Below are 20,875 nucleotides of genomic sequence, written 5' to 3'. Positions count from 1 at the left end.
GATTGATATGGGACAGGGGCAAGGAAGTATAGTGGCTGACTCAGGGAGGAGAGAGCGGGAAGACGAGAGAGAAGGATGGCAAGTGTACAAATAGGAGGGGGGCAGGAGAACACCGCAGGGGTTACAGATATTTAGAGGGGAGGCAGACAATGAGGCAGTTAATATGGCAGTGAGGTAGTGGAAGAGAGTAGGTAAATAATGTAGGATGAATAAAAGTAAAATAGTTGTAGATAATAAAATGGTAAGAAGTACATTTTTTGCATGTGGGATAAATACTGGCTGCTTTTGCATGTAGCCCACAAGCGCTGTACAGCTTTATTTTTACACTGCAATTTAGATTTCAGTTAAGATACAGCTCTCACAAATCTAAATCTCTCTGCACAATTAAAATCTGACCAACCTGCCAAAAGGCAGGCATGCTGGCACCTGTAGTCCCACTGTAAAAACAATAGTATGTATCTATTATTCCTACTATTACCCATGCACCCACCAGCCAGGGTGCAGGGAAGAGCGACGGGCTTCAGCCTAGGCCTGGGGTGTTTAGGAAAGGGGAGACCCCATATTTTTAGAACCAGGACTGGCTCAAAGGCCCGGGGCTGGTTATCCTTTGGGGGGGAACCACATGTCATATTTTTTTAACAATTAACCCTTTATTTAATCTATATTACAAACAAGCAGCCTGCATGTATCTCACTGATAAGTGCAGGCTGCTTGTTCAGGAGTGTAAAGCTGGCCATAAGCCTCCACGATTTCGGGCCGATTGCCCAAGTCATATGATGGATCTTGTGAAAATTGTGTATTTTCTTAGTAAGATACGATCCGATGCGCGCTCCCGCAGCTCCTATAATCGGATCTTATGATCAGATGTGCAGCCCATATGTTCCATCCTATCATGTGCAGATTGTGCCATTTATTTTGATCATGCGATCCATCGTGCGGCAATTCAAGTCATTTCAATGACTGTTTCCCTAATGAGCGCGTGAGGCACAGGATCGATCATACGACAGATCCTGCGCTAAGTAAAAACAACAAATATGCTGCCGGGACTGCCAAGGAGCTACGGGGAGTCAGATGGTGAATCGGATCTGATGCTAGTCGTGCAGCTGTATGGCCAGCATTAGGCTAGGGAAACACGGGGATTAAACACGGGTAGGAACGATCACATACACAATCGGAAAACACGATCTTGACAAACACAGGAGCTTAGTAAATTCCCGAATTTCTTTGTGCTTAGTAAATTTACCCCTGGAAGTCATGCATTTGTGCAGTGTATGCACAGAAGTTAATAAATATACTTCTTTATGTACTGGAAAGGTGCATTGGATAAGTTTATAAATGTAATTCCAATGTTGTCCTTTGTATTATTTTTTTGTATATCTAGTGACCTCTACTGGTGACTGACAATTTAACATTGTAAAAGTTTTCATTATCATATGTGGTTATTATCGCAGACTCCTTTGTTTATATGTTTAATTTAAAGTTATTTTTTTATTTGCTTTCCACAGGATATGTACTTTTATATAGCTATTTTTAAACACTATTAACAGCTTTGATTAATGTTATATGTAAATGTCAGAACAGCTCGTTTACTCAAAAATAAATACTGTATATGTTGCTCCATAGATACCATTTGTATCATGTGTCAAGTCATTGAACCTAATTTATCATTAAGTATTTGCGGGATATTCCACAAAAACAGCCATTTCCTTCTCCATCGACTCCCGTGATGCATGCACCAACCGACAGTTGCGCATGTGTGGTGTGAGCCAAGGACCCGAACCAGGACGCAGTGTGATAGTGTTACACTCGGGCTCTTATCGGAGCTCGTCTACTCCCAAAAGACAAGTAGTAAATTTATATGAAAATATTCATTTTCACATTCAAATTTACACAAAAAATATTTATCATATCCACGTTAAAAATGCAGCTTGTGATAAATATGCCCCTTAGGGAGATGCCTTTACATTCACCTTTAGCAACTTGTAGATGTGCCCAAGTATTAAGAGTGCTAATGTCATGATTCCCATCAGTATTCATTCCCCGGAACCAGGGGTTGCCAAGCCTCTGGTCTGGTTTCATTTGAGCTGCAGTTCTGGAAGCTTCCAGAGGTACAGTACTGCTCTTCTGAGTATGGTCTCCAGCCAGGAGTCAAGTAATTGTGCAAGGATTACACCTGACACCTGGCTATTGAAGACTGTCTGATCCAGGACTCATTGCTGGACTATCAATATCTCTAGATTCCTATTTAGGGCTGGACTTCTGTGTGCCTGCCAGTTCCCAGAACGAATGTCTGAATGCTCATCAGGTTTGCCATTGTGACCACTTTGTATTAGTCTGCAAATACCTTTATTTGTGTTGGTGCATATTCTGGGCACAGGGTGCGATTCAGACCAGGGCGCTAAGCTGCTTACTTTCGCTGCCGTCAGGGGCCGGGTATGCAAATTCCACGAATGCATGGCCAGGCATAAGGAAGCCCCCTATGAGAGCCCGACGGCAGAGTGAACGCACGTCGGTGTACAGATGCCCACTTTTCTTTCTTAGCACACGTCATCTCCAGGAAGTGTATGATTGATCCAGAACCATCGGAGCTGCACGCAGCCCTTGAGGTAGACCCTACCCTGCTGCAAGCACTGCGATCACTGCAGGCTGAAATACAACCAGGTGACGTGTACAATTACGCCTCCATACTAATTATGCACGCCCATGAAACGCCGTTAGAACACACAGACCCTCCTGTGTTCACACAGCCACACCCCCGTTTTCATAGACCTTCTCCTGACACCACCCACAAACAGTGCTATCTGTCACTCAAAGTAGCGCTCAGTCTGTGTACTACGAGTGCACGATTCCTGATCGCAGTGACTGGCTTGCGCATGTGCATTGCGATGCATACGCATGCGCAGAGGGGCGACAATCGCCCATAGCGAGCGATTGCGGCTTAGCGTCCGGGTCTGAATCAGGCCCTCAGTGTTTCCCTTGAGCCTGCATGCCAGTTTCCTCGTTTACCTCATGTTTGCATCTGTGGATTATTACCAGTTCCTGTTCCTCTGTTTATGGACCTGCTTCATCATATTACCTGGCCATTACGTGTTTGCATTTCCAAAGTATACCTACATTTCTAAATTTACCTATATGTCCAACTGTATCTGCATATCCAAAGTGCACTATAAGACTTCTGTAAAATCCTGCAGTGCCTGTTTGCATTCAGGCTGTTAAGAATTCCACTATAAATGGAGATAGGGAGATAAAGGATATAAGGGCGATGGGTTCAAACAGTGGATGGTGCAGTTGTAGCCCAAGGTTGATGGTGGGTGAGGCCTCTGGGAGGTCCACAACCAAGACAGGCGGTTGCACTGAAGGTAAAGGAGCGATGGGTTTAGCAGATAGTCCAGTCAGTCGTGGCTCAAGGTGAGCAATGTCAGACAAGGGAAAGATCTGGCGGTCATGTTGCAGCCTTGAGGGCTAGAAGTGATTGGCAAGATGGGGCCCTGATGAACTCATCGCAGCCTTGAGGGCTGGAGATACTTGGCAAGATGGTGCCCTGGAGGACATGTCACAGCCTTGAGGGCTGGAGGTGCTTGGCAAGATGGTGCCCTGTGGACACATCACAGCCTTGAGGGCTTTAGGTACTTGGCAAGAAGGTGCCTTGGTGGACGCATCACAGCCTTGAGGGCTGGAGGTGCTTAGCAAGATGGTGCCCTGGTGGACACATCACAGCCTTGAGGGCTGGATGTACTTGGCAAGATGGTGCCCTGGTGAACACGTCACAGCCTTGAAAACTGGAAATGAACTGAAACCGCTGAGCAGCAGAGATAGTTGCAACTGAGTCACTCAGGCACTGCTGTGCAGCAGGTGCCGCCGGATGGTGGTGCAGCAAAGGCAATGAGTGAGGGCGCAAAGCAGTGGAGATTGTCGCAACTGAGTGCACTCAGACGCTGCTGTGCGGTTAATGTAATACCCCACTATGTGAGTTATTACGTCTGACTTGGAATTACATTGGAAGACATATCCCAGCAGTCTCTGCAGCTGCTGAAGAGGTCAGGAGCAGCAGGTCACATGACCAGTGTCAGGTCAGTGACAGTTGGAGCTGTGGAGAGAAGAGAGCTGAGGGGTGACAGTTGGAGCTGTGGAGAGAAGAAAGCTGAGGGGACGCCATTGCAGAGTGATAAACAGCTGTAGTAACAGAGACAGAGAAAAAAATAGAAGAGTGGTTGGGACTTATAGTGCCACATAGTAAGCCATGCTGAGAGTCCTGTCCAATTGTTCACTGTGGCTACCTTTTGAAGAGAAAGTCGCATCCTAATTTTGGTCCTCAGATTTGGTGAGAGGAAGCCAATATTACACAGAACTTCTATGTGTGATATAGAGACACTACTCCTAATTTATATATCAGCACTGCAACATTGCTGCTTGCCATTCAGTTGTAAATACGCTTTAAGGGCCCCAACGTGTACACAAGGAGTTACCCGTAACCTGGGTTATAAAGGACATATCATCTGTCTTGGGTTATTGGGACATTCTATTAATTTGAAAAGAACATTGCTAATTTAGTATAGGAATAGTCAATTAGAAAAGCAGTAAGTTTGTTATTGTAATTTATGTGATTTAGTGTGTGTATATTGTACCAAACCTATCATTCTATAACAGTTACCTATTTCAGTAATTGTGGGTTTCTAAAAATAAATCCGTATACCTTTTGCATGAATTTTGTCTCCCATTGTCAGTGTCTGGTTGGGAACCCTTACCTCTCTGTGGGTGTGGTCTGAATTAGGAATTGCCGCCAGTTACACCTGCACCACACCATCTGTATTTTTCCCATTGGGGTATTACATTTTGGCATCCATGAACAGGATCGACTACAGAGACAAAAGCGGGTGGCTACCCTCAACAACAACAACAAAAAAAAAGTAACAGCAAGGAGACAGATTAAACAGAGGAAGTCCTACTATGTCTACACTAATTACTATGCCATACTACTTCGAGGCCCCATGGCTGCCAACTTACTCAGGGGATGCATGTACACCAGGCACAAGTGTATTTAAAGAATTTAAGTACAAATTACAATCGATGTTCAGACTGTACCAACTTGATGAAGTACAGAAAGTGGAGATACTCATCGGGCAGTTAAAAGGCACTGCTTTACGTGAAGTGAAATCATGGCCTGACAGATACCGTAGAACTGTCAAAGATATCTTCGAAAAACTAGTCGCTATTTTCAACTCACGAACCGTATCCGAATTGAAAAGGCACTTTTATGCGAGAAAGCAACAGCCTCATGAGTCTTTAAGAGAATTTGCTCTTAGTTTGCAGGAATAATTTCAAGAATTACAAAACCTTGACCCTATTGGGATCCAGCAAGAGGATGAAACATTAATCAACCTCTTTATTGAGGGAGCACTCGAGGAGGGGGTGTGCACTCAATTGCAAATGTGGAGATATCAGAATCCAGATTGTCCTTTCCTAGAATTTAAAGAGACTATTATGAAAATTCTGGGACTGAATCAAAGTTCTGAAGTTGACTCTTCCGTACTTGCAGAAAATTCGGAGGCAAAGGGTCCGTACGATGTTAGCTACAAAGAAAGACAAGACCCCCTAGCACCTAAAGAGTTCGTCATGCAACACACTCAAACATCCTCCTGTCCTGATCCTATTGGGGTATTAAAAAGCCAGATTGCTGAGCTCACACAAGCTCTAACCAAAGTGTGTCAAGAGCTGAAAGAACTAAAGCAAAATGAATGGCGTTCAGATCGTGGACCACGAAATAACCCTAGACGGGATACTATTAGGAGCTCAGGAAGAATAGAGAGAACAGGTCCACCCTTGGAAGAACAACATCACGAGGATGCAAGTGCAAACACAGTATTGCAGAGCCAGGTTGGAATGGTAGTTGAAACACGTGCAGACAATGGCCCTGATTCAGAGCCGTTCGTTAGAGGCAGTACGCTCGTTGCGTTCCGATGTTGAGTAACCGCGCATGCGTCGGTGTTACACTGCGCATGTGCGTACGGCAGATTGCGAGTTTTTTTTGTCTCGTTCGTCAAATAGCATACAGGAAGTGACATGTCAAATGTGATTGACAGAACAGGCCGTTTTTGGGCGTTGACGGGGGTGGAGATGGAAAAACGCAGGCGTGGCGAGGCGTTTTTGGGGCGTACATACATTAACAAATGCGAATGTCAAATGTGTTCGTACCAACTCATACGTCACTGGATGATCCTCTTTCCCTTCAAAATGCTCGCACAGCTTAGGGGCTGGATAACTCGACCACAGTGGCGATGGCCTTCTCCTCCGTCCCGGCACTCCACGATGTTGCATCGATTAATCACGGCTTGTCAGAAACTCAATTAGTGTTGGATTGAAAACCGGCTTGGTATGTGTTTTGAAAGCAGTTTTTTTGGATAGCACAAAACCGAACGCAGGTGGAAATCATAGCTGCTAATGTCAGGATTACACAATCAATTAGCGTACATTTGTGGGGGTGTATTTTGGCTGCAATGTGTTCGTTTTTGGACTATTGTAACAATAATGTCATCATGTTTAGGTTTGGTCCCTCATTTTGTGACTGCAAGGTGTTTTTTCCTCCTTAGGTAATGTTTTAAACGTTCCTTAACGAGCACTTTTTTTTCAATGTGTAATTTTTTATTTTGAACGTTGTTGGCTTGTGGGCCCGGATTAAAAGTAACCCATTTTTTCAATAATGTCAGAATACAAAGTCGTACATTTCTGGTAAATTTATTGGTATCCACCCAAAAAAAAATACACATATTGAACTCCAACATTTTGGGCAGTGTTCCACAATATTTATTAATTGTGCAAACAATAATTTTTGGGTAAACGTAAATGCAAAAATTAAAAACAATTCACAAGAAAGGAGAGGGAAGTTTTGGCCAGAAAGGAATATGAGGCAAGCACACAAGGAGTGTGGGAAAAGTAGCCAATGGTGTCACTGTTTTTTCGCCCGTTTGGCTGGGGGAGGGAGGGCGCCAGACCGGGTCCGGGATGTCATCGGGCTGGCCTGTCCACAGGCAGATGTTGTGGCCTCTGGACTAGGCACAGGGCTAGGCACATTTGGAGGATTGGCTGATGTTGTGCCAGAGGTGGAGGATCCTGATGTTCCGGCAGGAAGGGAGGTCGGCTCCACCATGTGCTGGCGAACGAGCTGCTCCAGGGCAGTGGCGATGCGGATGTTGGCCCTGGTATTTTCCGCCAGGGCCTGACCAATGGTCACGTTGGCCGCAGCATTTTGCTCCAGGGCCTCAGCCACCCGTACCAGACTGGCGTCCATCCTCTGCAGAATCTCCGTATGGAAATCCGATTTAAAATTGAGTTCTGTGAGGAGGGACACTGCCTGCGAGGGGGATTGCCCTGGACTGGCTTCTGCAGGGTCCTCAGCCGGATGTACTGGTTCCTCCCCTGCAGAGCCAGCAGAAATTCTGCGGCCAAGGCTCCCCTCTGGAGCAGACTCATCCGCCTGTGTCTCTGTTGGAAAAATGAGAAAAGACTCACATTAGAATCGACATATTGGCACAATAACATTTCACAGTTGGTGACATCACAACATTTACCTGGGACAACATGAGGAGCCGCAAAGTCTGGCATGTCCGTATCCATGTTGGACACGCCAAACACCTCCACAGGCTGCACACACCCCTGTGCCAGCTCTTCTAAATCAGTAAACTCCAATGACACAGGGGTGGGACCTCCACCTGTCCCCCTTGCATGCCTAGCCCTGTCTGCCATTTTTTGTTTCAGGCGATATTTGAAGTCTTGCCATCTGTGGGTTAAATTGGAACCATTACTTTTTATTTGATTTGGTTTTTGGTTTTAGGGTGGTCAAGTGTTTACTTACCGCCGTTTGACATCCCGGGCTAGACAGACATAATCACCCACCCTATTGACATCCACGGCTACCTCTTCCCACATTCTCCACTTCTGGCTTGCACTCATGTTCCTGTCTGCCTGTGGCAGGATGTCCACACACTTCTGAATCAAAACCTCCATCTCCTTTCTTGTGAATTGTGGCTGCCTTTTCTTTTTGGCCGCTTTGGCCGGAATACTGGGCCCAGCAGCCTCTTCCATGTCATCCTCCTCACCTATTTGGGTAAATTTGCAGAATTCTCAACTTCACAACTTGCACAATATTATGTTTATAATTAATCATTGAGTCAAAATGCATGAAATACTTACCGCCTGACTGTTGTCCATTGTTTCCCTGGTCTGTAGCCATGTGTGATGTTCAAACTAGAAATACACCAGAATTGTGTTTTTGTCTCGTGACGTATTTATACATGCATCCTTATTTTGCGGCCGTATCATTGATTGTGCGTTCCACTGATCCTTCCTTAATTTGTGCGGGAAACGAAACACTATTTATGGCTTGGGGCGTCTCGACTCGAGGTGGCGTTTATTGAATGTTGGAGGTTACGTTGATTGGAGTTGATTGTTGGCTGGTTTCGGAGATTGCGTTTTTTGTGGTTTTTTCTATTTTTTCGGTTTTTCTTTGTTTTCCGTTCCTTTTTTTTCCATTTTGAATTTTTTGGTCGTTTTCAGTTTTGGTAAGTTTGGGGAAGTATAACTTTGGGTCAATTTGTCTCTCATTCTGGTGTCGATTTTTCTAATAAGTTTTTCCCGTCATTTCATCTCTCTTAGGTTTTATTTTGGCTCTGCCCAAAAGACATTTTGGTCCGGTTTCTTATATATTAGCTCTTGGTAAGTTCATGTGTTAAACTGTTTAGGAAATGTTCTTGTTTGTCTGTACGCAACTTTGGTTGGCCTTCCACATGTAACGTTGTTTTTTGCAAAATCGAACTCTGTGTTTTTTTAACATTATTTATGCGGCGTTATTGTGCCTTGTATTGGCGAACGAATTAGCGCATTTTTACTACTTCCTATTGTGCCATGTATTTGTGAACTAATTAGCGCATTTTTACTACTTCCTATTGTGCCATGTATTTGCGAACTAATTAGCGCATTTTTACTACTTCCTATTGTGCCATGTATTTGCGAACTAATTAGCGCATTTTTACTACTTCCTATTGTGCCATGTATTTGCGAACTAATTAGCGCATTTTTACTACTTCCTATTGTGCCATGTATTTGCAAAATAATTAGCGCATTTTTACTACTTCCTATTGTGCCTTGTAATAATTAGCGCTTTGTGAAATGTGTATTCATCCCTTAAAAATGTTTTTTTTTGCCTGGGGCATTGGTTGCTTACATTTGGCCTCAATTTGACGTAGTGTGCGCAACGTCATTTTGCTCTTTGCCCAAATGTGTGTGTGTCCCCTTTTATGTTTTGTCTTGCTTAAATTTGTGATAATGACATGGCCAGCATAAAATTATGTATATTTTTGATGTTATTATTTGCAGTTACAACATATCATGACAATACCTCGGCATGTAAGCATCAATGGATGGTATTTTCAAGCAAAGTTATATGTATTTTTATTGGGTGGGGTAAAAAGGCTGACATTCCAATGTTGTCATTTCAGGTTGATATGGGTCGGATTGTTCTGGCCCTGCTCCCGGAAGCCGACCAACCTCAATCTCATCCCAGGCGTAGGCATCGTAGGCGTGCAAGGCCCCAGATATTTCGAACACGTGTCACCCTTTTTGGAATGCCAGATGATGAGGTTTTAAGACGATACCGTCTTCCTCCAAAAATCATCATAGACACTCTCTCATTAATAGAGAGTGATCTTGAGTGGCAAATTGACAGTCCTACAGCAATTCCACCACTTACGCAATTAATGGCGGTGTTACATTTCTGTGCCTCAGGATCGTTCCAAACAACGGTGGGAATAGTGGCGGGCATCTCACAATCCTCCTTTTCCCAGATCCTGAGGGCAGTGATGGAGGCACTTTTCAAGCACCTCCATCATTTTATTCAAATGCCTTTGGATATGGGTGCCCTTAGTGTGGCCAAGGCCAATTTTTACCAAATAGCTGGCTTCCCACACATCATAGGGGTTGTGGATGGTACTCACATACCACTTCAGCCTCCAGCACGGCTGGAGGCAATATTTAGAAACCGGAAACACTATCACTCCCTCAATGTAATGGTGGTATGTGATGCCTCCCTCCAGATCCTGTCCCTGAATGCAAAATTACCAGGAAGTGCACATGACTCCTTCGTCATCCGGCAATCAGGGATATGGCACAAATTAACCAACCTACAAGCTGGTGATGCATGGCTTCTGGGTAAGTGGAGACCTTTAGTACATAACAATGTTAAGCTTCATACAGAGTGAGCCTGATGTTGTCTTTTCGTTTTCACAGGAGACAGTGGCTTCCCTTGCACGCCCTGGCTGCTCACTCCTTATTTGGCTCCCACACCAGGGCCACAAAGTGAGTATAATTCCACACTTACAGACACCAGGCAAGTGGTGGAGCGCTGTATCGGCCTTTTAAAAGGCCGATTCAGATGCCTCCACCGCTCTGGTGGCGAACTCATGTATTTGCCGGATATGGTTTCGAAAATTGTGGTCCTGTGTGGGATATTTCACAACATCGCCATAAGGAGTGGTGTCCGAATGCAGCCAGAGGATGCCTTACCTGAGGATGGCCCCCCCGAGGTTGGTCGGAGGTCAGTATGTGGGGGGGCCATACGCGATGATGTGGTGGCCAGATTTTTTAGGTAATTATTTGAAAAAAAACAGTGTTGATACCTAATGTGGTTGGGTTTGTTTGAGAACATCTAATTTTTGGCTAATTTTTTTCTCCCTCTTCTGTTTTTTTACATAATCTTTGGCACTCCAACGATGACTACTTCCTGCTACCCTTACAAAACCTGTATGTGGATATTTTGTAGCTATATTCTGGAACACTTATTGCCACGCCATATATGTGGAATCATGTTGGCATGGTCCTTCGTCAACCAGTTATTGATTTTTTTTTGTGATGTTGGTTTTTTGGTATGTGTTGTATTTGAGATTATCACTGTGTGTTTTGTTTGTGAGTGACCACTTTGATTTTTCAGTTATGTTGCTAATAAATGTTTTGAGAGTGAAAAGTTGTCCCTTTTTTGGAACGTTACCACCAAGTGTAACCAGGTTCACACACGTTACATTTGACTAAGGGGTAATCCAGTACTGACGCCATTTGAGCAAAAATGTTTTCTTTATTCAGGGTCCAAACCAACACCAAAAGGAAGCCTGTACAATCCTTTTGCTTCGTAATATTGCCCTAAGCTGCTTGCACACCAACTAGGAACCTGTAAAATGTAGAAATATCTAATTGTGACTACACCAAAAAAGGGAAATCAGATTTGTACTGTTAGGTGTTTCTTGTGGCTGTTTGACTTAAAAATACAACACACTCTCTTATTGCCAAAAATTTGAAATCCTTGCAGGAACACTCTACTTATGTCAGGGTAAACAATATGTGGTTTTGACAAAACGAATGAGCCAGAACGTAACTTCAAAACAAAACAATTTATTTACAGAATGGGGAAAAAAAACCAACTACTCCCTAAGGAGGACCGACATACGGTCAAGGACCACCAGCACCCCGATGATATTGCTGTGCATCTGGGCCACACAGGCGGATAAATTGGCCCGAAGCCTCTGTTCCTCTGTGGGTGAGAAAAGTGTGGGGATTAATACAACAATAGTGAAACCACATAAAAAAAAAAAAACCAACAAAAAACATTTTAAAAAAACTGCATTAAAACTCATCACACTAAAATGGTGTAGGGCAAAAATACAAGGCCTATGTCCAAATTCCGACAGGTGTGCTATGTGTATGTTGAAAACAGCAGTAACAGGTTACGGCAATCGGCCAAAACCACTTAATTTTGGAAAATAAATACAAAAAAAAAAAAAAAACAAGAATACATACAAACAGTTTGTGACGATAAAAAACTGCAAAAAAAAACATACCGGAAGACCCAACGCCAGCTACAGAAGGCCCTCCATCGTCCTCCTCGGAGGTGGGTCCATTCCCCAAAGATCGGGGCGGTGTAATGACCGACTCCGGGGAGGGGGTCATTCTAAGAGGGGTGGTTGGAGGAGAGGGGGAATTGGGACGGAGGGGAAGGAGTCCAGAAAAATCTGGCTGAGGGTGTAGGAAGGCTGGGAAGGAGTGGGGAATAGGGGAAGGAGTGGAGTTGGAGTGTTGGCTGGGGGTGGGGGAGAGTGGCCGTGATCGCCGTCTGGCGGGACGCTGACGGCGTAGTCTTCGCTGGGCCCCTAAAAGATGGGAAACAAATTGGGGTTAGTTCCAACACAAATCCGCGCACAAAAACAATTTCAAATGCACCCCCAAAAACGAAAAAAAAAAATGATATGAGGAGAATGAATAAATATGAAAGACAGGGAAAACATGGCCATGCAGATATGAGGAGAATGAATAAATATGAAAGACAGGGAAAACATGGCCATGCAGATTTGAGGAGAATGAATAAATATGAAAGACAGGGAAAACATGGCCATGCAGATATGAGGAGAATGAATAAATATGAAAGACAGGGAAAACATGGCCATGCAGATATGAGGAGAATGAATAAATATGAAAGACAGGGAAAACATGGCCATGCAGATATGAGGAGAATGAATAAATATGAAAGACAGGGGAAACATGGCCATGCAGATATGAGGAGAATGAATAAATATGAAAGACAGGGAAAACATGGCCATGCAGATATGAGGAGAATGAATAAATATGAAAGACAGGGAAAACATGGCCATGCAGTTAGGGCCACATAGACAAACATGAAAACCACAATCCATTAAACTTACTTTCAGCGATCTGCATGCGAAAGCATGCCAGCAAGCGGGGCGTCCGCCGTTGCAGGTCCGACCACCTGCGCTCCAGCTGCCCGATATGGCGGCGTGAGCCGAAGGAGCGCAGGCGGGCCCGAACCTCCGCATATGCGGATCGCTTCTCGCGGTTGGTGATGGGTGGAGGCTGGCTGGTGATCCGCCTATCCATCACCTCCGTAAGCACCAGCAGCTCACGCCTGGTGAATGCGGAGGCTCTCATGATGGCAATGGAGTTTTTCATAAAAATCATTTTTGATAAAGTGCTCCCAAATTTTATGATTGGCTAATGTATTTAGGAAATTAACAGGAGCAATTCTATTGGTTAGTGTATGAGTCATGTGTTCGACAGGGCCAGAAATCTGTGGAGACTTATGATAGGCTTAATGCAGTGACATGCGTAAGCAAATTTACATAAAGAAATGAACTCCAGGAAATATGCGGGTATAAAAACAAATAGACCAATTATTTAATAGGGGCTAACATGTATTTTGACAATTAAAAGCGAATGTTTAAGCCGTACGTATTCTGTGGGTAAACACAAACACGGACATAAATAAAGTTTATTGCATTGTGTAAAATAAAATAAAAAAACAATTAAGCTAATTGATATATTGATTGGCATGTTACGATTGAGGGAGGTAGGCAGAATAAACGAGCAGTTAATCGAAATATCACAGTCCAACTTCCGGGTAGTACTAGTGCGTGCGCTCCCTTCAAACCACTTCGGGGATGTACACTCGCTATTTGGCACGCTCGTTAGTTAGAGGAGGGGTCGCCTGAGTTTGGGGAGGATGTTTTGATGCGAACGAAAATACGAGCGTGTGCCTGAATTTAAATATTTTTTTACGTTCGCCCAACGTACGAACGGCCACTTGCGTCCGGGTCTGAATGAGGGCCAATGTTCTGCTAGCCAGTACAAAGAAAATTTCAGGCCAAGTTGTATGGTTCCATGTGCAACGTGGATATGGGTTCATACATCGAGACGACACAAAGAGCGATATTTTTGTACATTACTCGGCATCCAGAAGAACAACCCAAAAAAATACTTTCGAAGTTTGGGAGATGGGGAGACTGTAGAATTTGATGTAGTCAAAGGAGAGAAAGGTGCTGAAGCAACTAACGTAACTGGTCCTGGTGGAGTTCCAGTCCAAGGCAGCAAATATGCAGCAGATCGCAAACATTATTGGCATTATCCACGTCGCAGAGGTTCTCCAAGTAACTATCGACATAGTGAAAGTAGAGAAAGACCAGAAGAAATTGAAAGTGTGATAGAGGGTGCTAATCCACAATGGCCTTACCGGAGGTGCCACTACCCACTGTCCTATCTAAGGAGATCTTATGGACAGAGACCACAATATTCTGGTGTCGCAATGCAGGATGAAGTGCTGATGGGAATGGTTTGTCAAGATGTAGAAAAACAAAATATACTGGCGTGCCAGAACCAACAAGTAATAGTCCGGCCAACAGTTGCTCAAGAACCACAACCACAGAATCAACCAAAAGTATTTGACAGTGCTTCCAATGTGGTCTGCAATCACCAAGAGTCGAGTACAGATAAACATACAGAAGACACAGAGAAAGTTCAGCACTTACCCATAGCAGAGAAGTTGGGGTTCCCTGAAACAATTAACGTAGTTTATTCTATGCAAAAGTCTAAATCTATTGATATTGAGGAACCATATATCATACCCAAAGAGCCCCTAATGTCTGTGCCCTCAGAATACAAATTCCCAGACCATGAATATACTGAAATAAGTTCTAGGGAGGTAGCATTAATCCTACAGAGAGTTCTGGGAAAGTCAGGAAAGAGGAACAAAGGAGCTCCATCTTTACAGTATAGACATTAACATGTGAATAAGTGTTTAGAATAAATATTATTCTTCTTATCGTACATATCAGATGTAAATAGCCTTTGTGTAAAAACATGTTAAAGAGACTGTTATACAGTGGACTTTGAGTGTTGCCTGTTGCGTGAGGACACGCATAATTCAAGTGGGGAAGTATGTAATACCCCACTATGTGAGTTATTACGTCTGACTTGGAATTACATTGGAAGACATATCCCAGCAGTCTCTGCAGCTGCTGAAGAGGTCAGGAGCAGCAGGTCACATGACCAGTGTCAGGTCAGTGACAGTTGGAGCTGTGGAGAGAAGAGAGCTGAGGGGTGACAGTTGGAGCTGTGGAGAGAAGAAAGCTGAGGGGACGCCATTGCAGAGTGATAAACAGCTGTAGTAACAGAGACAGAGAAAAAAATAGAAGAGTGGTTGGGACTTATAGTGCCACATAGTAAGCCATGCTGAGAGTCCTGTCCAATTGTTCACTGTGGCTACCTTTTGAAGAGAAAGTCGCATCCTAATTTTGGTCCTCACACAGAACTTCTATGTGTGATATAGAGACACTACTCCTAATTTATATATCAGCACTGCAACATTGCTGCTTGCCATTCAGTTGTAAATACGCTTTAAGGGCCCCAACGTGTACACAAGGAGTTACCCGTAACCTGGGTTATAAAGGACATATCATCTGTCTTGGGTTATTGGGACATTCTATTAATTTGAAAAGAACATTGCTAATTTAGTATAGGAATAGTCAATTAGAAAAGCAGTAAGTTTGTTATTGTAGTTTATGTGATTTAGTGTGTGTATATTGTACCAAACCTATCATTCTATAACAGTTACCTATTTCAGTAATTGTGGGTTTCTAAAAATAAATCCGTATACCTTTTGCATGAATTTTGTCTCCCATTGTCAGTGTCTGGTTGGGAACCCTTACCTCTCTGTGGGTGTGGTCTGAATTAGGAATTGCCGCCAGTTACACCTGCACCACATCATCTGTATTTTTCCCATTAGGGTATTACATTAATACCGCCGGATGGTAGTGTGGCAACTGTGATGGCTGGAGATGCAAGCAGCAGAGATAGTTGATCTGGAAACAAAGTCCACTCTGACGCTGCTGCATGATGAATGCTGTCGGCTGATAACACAGCAAAAGGAAACTAATGATTCCCCAAACAGCAGATGTATGTGATGTTGGCTGAGGCCCTCAGACACTTTTGTACGGTAGATGCCGCCAGATGGTGGCACAATATCAGGGTACTGGAAGCACTCTACAGCAGAGAAAGCTGCGATGACAGTAGTGCGGACTGTGCCACCATGACGTTATATGGCACAGGACTAGGCAGACTTGGAACTGGAGAAGCTGGAAGCAACACAGCACAAGACCAATGCTATGGAACCGGAAACACTTGTATGATGCTATCAGTGTCATCCGAGCAATGCATCAGTAGGAAAGAAAATAGGAAGAACAACCAATCCAGTCCTGGCAGAGATGACGTAGGCCCAGAGAGAGGATATTATAGGTTGACAGTGCGGCGTCTCCGTCTCCCAGCAACCGGCCTAAGGGAACTGTCAGGAGCACCGTTGTCCAATAAGTCACGGCGGCTTGTGACACAGGCCTAGTGCATTTTCTTCCCAGTACCTACTTTCATTCCCCTGACACAGTTTGTTCCTTCAAAAAATATTGTCTTGTATATATTACCAATCTCTCTGACTTCTTGTTCAAACACGTCCAGAAGGGGTTCATGATATCACTTTCGTTTAGTTGATTTTGATTGATTCTGCTGCTCATCTGCAACCATGTTCCCAGACCTTTAAATCTCTGTTTTTAGTTAAGGGGGTAAGAAAAACTGTAGCTAGTAGGAATCTATGATCTGCAAACTTTCTTTGTTCAGGGAAATAGGATTTCCACCTAGCAACAGCTGATGGGCTTGGACAGCAAGCATCCTGATTGTCAGCTGAAAGGCAAGGTAGTGAAATTTTTACATTACTAACCTGCCGACACTAACAGTGAAGCTGCACTTGCCCAGCAGGCTAGGTCGTGCACAGGTCACATACTAGCATCTGGATGAGGCTACTGATAATTGAATAGGATTGTTGGAAGTTTACTGGTAGCAATACTAATAACTAGAACAACGCAGGGTTATAATTAGGGATGAGCGGGTTCAGATTTTCGAAATCCAAACCCCCCGAGACCCCCAATCCGAGCCGGGAACCAAGTCCTGCTCGGATTTTCCCGCCAGACTCGGTTCCCGGAACAAGGCAAAATGTCATCATCCTGGTGTCAGACCTCGCAAGACACAGACATTGCACATTTCGCACCTCCCGCCCCGCCACCTTCACTCCAGTCCTGGAGAGGGTAGTGAGAGGACGTGTCTCTCTAGTGTCTGTGGGAAAGTGGCGTGGCGTGACATGGTGTGGAGTGGTGACCTGCTCTCAGGGCCGGTCCTAGCCCAAATTCTTTGGTAAGCGAGTAGGTTTTTTGGCGCCCCCCCTATGCAGTACCCGCGGTAGTGGTCCCCCCTGTGCAGTGCCCCTTGTGCCCCATTAGTAAGCTTATATAGTGCCCCCAGTAGTAGTCCCACCCATGCAGTGCCCCAGTAGTGGTCCCCCCTTGTAGTGCCCCTAGTAGTAATCCCCCCTCTTGTAGTGCCCCTAGTAGTCCCCCCTTGTAGTCCCCCCATTGTTGTGCCGCCAGTGGAGGTTCCCCCCAGTAGTAATCCTCCTTTCAAGTGCCCCCAGTAGTAATCCTCCCTTCAAGTGCCCCCAGTAGTAATCCTCCCTTCTAGTGCCACCAGTAGTAATCCTCCCTTCAAGTGCCCCCAGTAGTAATCCTCCCTTCTAGTGCCCCCATTAGTAATCCTCCCTTCAAGTGCCCCAGTAGTAATCCTCCCTTCAAGTGACCCCAGTAGTAATCATCCCTTCTAGTGCCCCCATTAGTAATCCTCCCTTCAAGTGCCCCCAGTAGTAATCCCCCCTTCAAGTGCCCCCAGTAGTAATCCTCCCTTCTAGTGCCCCCAGTAGTAATCCTCCCTTCAAGTGCCCCAGTAGTAATCCTCCCTTCAAGTGCCCCAGTAGTAATCATCCCTTCTAGTGCCACCAGTAGTAATCCTCCCTTCAAGTGCTCCCAGTAGTAATCCCCCCTTCAAGTGCCCCCAGTAGTAATCCTCCCTTCTAGTGCCCCCAGTAGTAATCCTCCCTTCAAGTACCCCTAGTAGTAATCCTCCCTTCAAGTGCCCCCAGTAGTAATCCTCCCTTCAAGTGCCCCCATTAGTAATCCTCCCTTCAAGTGCCCCAGTAGTAATCCTCCCTTCAAGTGACCCCAGTAGTAATCATCCCTTCTAGTGCCCCCATTAGTAATCCTCCCTTCAAGTGCCCCAGTAGTAATCCCCCCTTCAAGTGCCCCCAGTAGTAATCCTCCCTTCTAGTACCCCCAGTAGTAATCCTCCCTTCAAGTGCCCCCAGTAGTAATCCTCCCTTCAAGTGCCCCCAGTAGTAATCCTCCCTTCTAGTGCCCCCATTAGTAATCCTCCCTTCAAGTGCCCCAGTAGTAATCCTCCCTTCAAGTGCCCCAGTAGTAATCATCCCTTCTAGTGCCACCAGTAGTAATCCCTTCAAGTGCCCCCATTAGTAATCCCCCCTTCAAGTGCCCCCAGTAGTAATCCTCCCTTCAAGTGCCCCCAGTAGTAATCCTCCCTTCTAGTGCCACTAGCAGTAATCCTCACTTCAAGTGCCCCCAGTAGTAATCCTCCCTTCTAGTGCCCCCATTAGTAATCCTCCCTTCAAGTGCCCCCTAGTAGTAATCCTTCCTTCTAGTGCCCCCATTAGTAATCCTCCCTTCAAGTGCCCCAGTAGTAATCCTCCCTTCAAGTGCCCCCAGTAGTAATCATCCCTTCTAGTGCCACCAGTAGTAATCCCTTCAAGTGCCCCCATTAGTAATCCCCCCTTCAAGTGCCCCAAGTAGTAATCCTCCCTTCAAGTGCCCCCAGTAGTAATCCTCCCTTCTAGTGCCACTAGTAGTAATCCTCCCTTCAAGTGCCCCCAGTAGTAATCCTCCCTTCTAGTGCCCCCAGTAGTAATCCTCCCTTCAAGTGCCCCAGTAGTAATCCTCCCTTCTAGTGCCCCCATTAGTAATCCTCCCTTCAAGTGCCCCCATTAGTAATCCTCCCTTCAAGTGCCCCAGTAGTAATCCCCCCTTCAAGTGCCCCCAGTTGTAATCCTCCCTTCTAGTGCCCCCAGTAGTAATCCTCCCTTCAAGTACCCCCAGTAGTAATCCTCCCTTCAAGTGTCCCCAGTAGTAATCCTCCCTTCAAGTGCCCCCAGTAGTAATCCTCCCTTCTAGTGCCCCCAGTAGTAATCCTCCCTTCAAGTGCCCCCAGTAGTAATCCCCCCTTCAAGTGCCCCCAGTAGTAATCCTCCCTTCTAGTGCCCCCAGTAGTAATCCTCCCTTCAAATGCCCCAGTAGTAATCCTCCCTTCAAGTGCCCCCAGTAGTAATCATCCCTTCTAGTGCCACCAGTAGTAATCCCTTCAAGTGCCCCCATTAGTAATCCTCCCTTCAAGTGCCCCCAGTAGTAATCCTCCCTTCTAGTGCCCCCAGTAGTAATCCTCCCTTCAAGTACCCCCAATAGTAATCCCCCCTTTAAGTGCCCCAGTAGTAATCCTCCCTTCAAGTGCCCCCAGTAGTAATCCCCCCTGTAAATGCCCCCAGTAGTAATCCTCCCTTCAAGTGCCCCAGTAGTAATCCTCCCTTCTAGTGCCACCAGTAGTAATCCTCCCTTCAAGTGCCCCCATTAGTAATCCTCCCTTCAAGTACCCCCAGTAGTAATCCCCCCTGTAAGTGCCCCCTTTAGTAATCCCCCCTTCAAGTACCCCCAGTAGTAATCCCCCCTTCAAGTGCCCCCAGTAGTAATCACCCCTTGCAGTCCCCCCCAGTAGAGACACACGTAATAAAAAAAACAAAAAACACTTACCTGAACCCCCACGCTCCTGCTCCCGCCACCGCTATCAGCTACTCCCGACCATTCTCCAGGGCCGCTTTGCATTATGGGAGAGACTTCATGACGTCATGAAGTCTCTCCCATTACCCACTGCGGGAGCCGGAAGATGGCTCCCGCAGTGGGAGCAGCAGCAGCAGCCGATGAGAGTCTGACAGACTCTCATCAGCTGCTGAAACAAACACACAGCTGCCGGCACTGGCGGCTGTGTGTTTGGCACTGTGTAGCGCTGACCGAACTCCGTCCGGTCAGCGTTACACGCGCGGTGCAGCTGTGTCACAGAGACACAGTCTGCACCGCTGTAAGCCTCTGAAATCTGCATGGTCATGGCCGCGGTGCCCTTCACTATGTGGCGCATTACGCGGCCGCGTACCATGCGTAACCATTGAACCGGCCCTGCCTGCTCTGCTGTATCAGTCTGGGGGTGACCTGCTCTGCTGTATCAGTCCAGTCCAGTGGTGCTGTGCTGCTGTATCAGTCTGGGGGTGACCTGCTCTGCTGTATCAGTCCAGTCCAGTGGTGCTGTGCTGCTGTATCAGTCTGAGGGTGACCTGCTCTGCTGTATCAGTCCAGTCCAGTGGTGCTGTGCTGCTGTATCAGTCTGGGGGTGACCTGCTCTGCTGTATCAGTCCGGTCCAGTGGTGCTGTGCTGCTGTATCAGTCTGGGGGTACCTGTTCTGCTGTATCAGTCCACTCCAGTGGTGCTGTGCTGCTGTATCAGTCTGGGGGTGACCTGCTCTGCTGTATCAGTCCAGTCCAGTGGTGCTGTGCTGTGCTGCTGTATCAGTCTGGGGGTGACCTGCTCTGCTGTATCAGTCCGGTCCAGTGGTGCTGTGCTGCTGTATCAGTCTGGGGGTGACCTGCTCTGCTGTATCAGTCCAGTCCAGTGGTGCTGTGCTGCTGTATCAGTCTGGGGGTGACCTGCTCTGCTGTATCAGTCCAGTCCAGTGGTGCTGTGCTGCTGTATCAGTCTGGGGGTGACCTGCTCTGCTGTATCAGTCCGGTCCAGTGGTGCTGTGCTGCTGTATCAGTCTGGGGGTACCTGTTCTGCTGTATCAGTCCACTCCAGTGGTGCTGTGCTGCTGTATCAGTCTGGGGGTGACCTGCTCTGCTGTATCAGTCCGGTCCAGTGGTGCTGTGCTGCTGTATCAGTCTGGGGATGGCCTGCTCTGCTGTATCAGTCTGGTCCAGTGGTGCTGTACTGCTATATCAGTCTGGGGGTGACCTGATCTGCTGTATCAGTCCAGTAAAGTGGTGCTGTGCTGCTGTATCAGTCTGGGCAT

General features: G+C 46.0%; 1 pseudogene; it reads left to right on the top strand.

The window, feature by feature from the left end:
• Nucleotides 1–4,947: 4,947 nt before the first annotated feature.
• On the top strand, nucleotides 4,948–14,608 carry LOC148543072 (uncharacterized; annotated as a pseudogene).
• The last annotated feature ends 6,267 nt before the right edge of the window (nucleotides 14,609–20,875 follow it).

This window comes from Taudactylus pleione, unplaced genomic scaffold (genome assembly GCF_031769625.1).
Source record: "Taudactylus pleione unplaced genomic scaffold, aTauple2 ptg000006l, whole genome shotgun sequence".
Lineage (NCBI taxonomy): Eukaryota > Metazoa > Chordata > Amphibia > Anura > Myobatrachidae > Taudactylus > Taudactylus pleione.
Note: the sequence above shows the minus strand (reverse complement) of the source record. Positions and strands in the feature narration are given on the sequence as shown.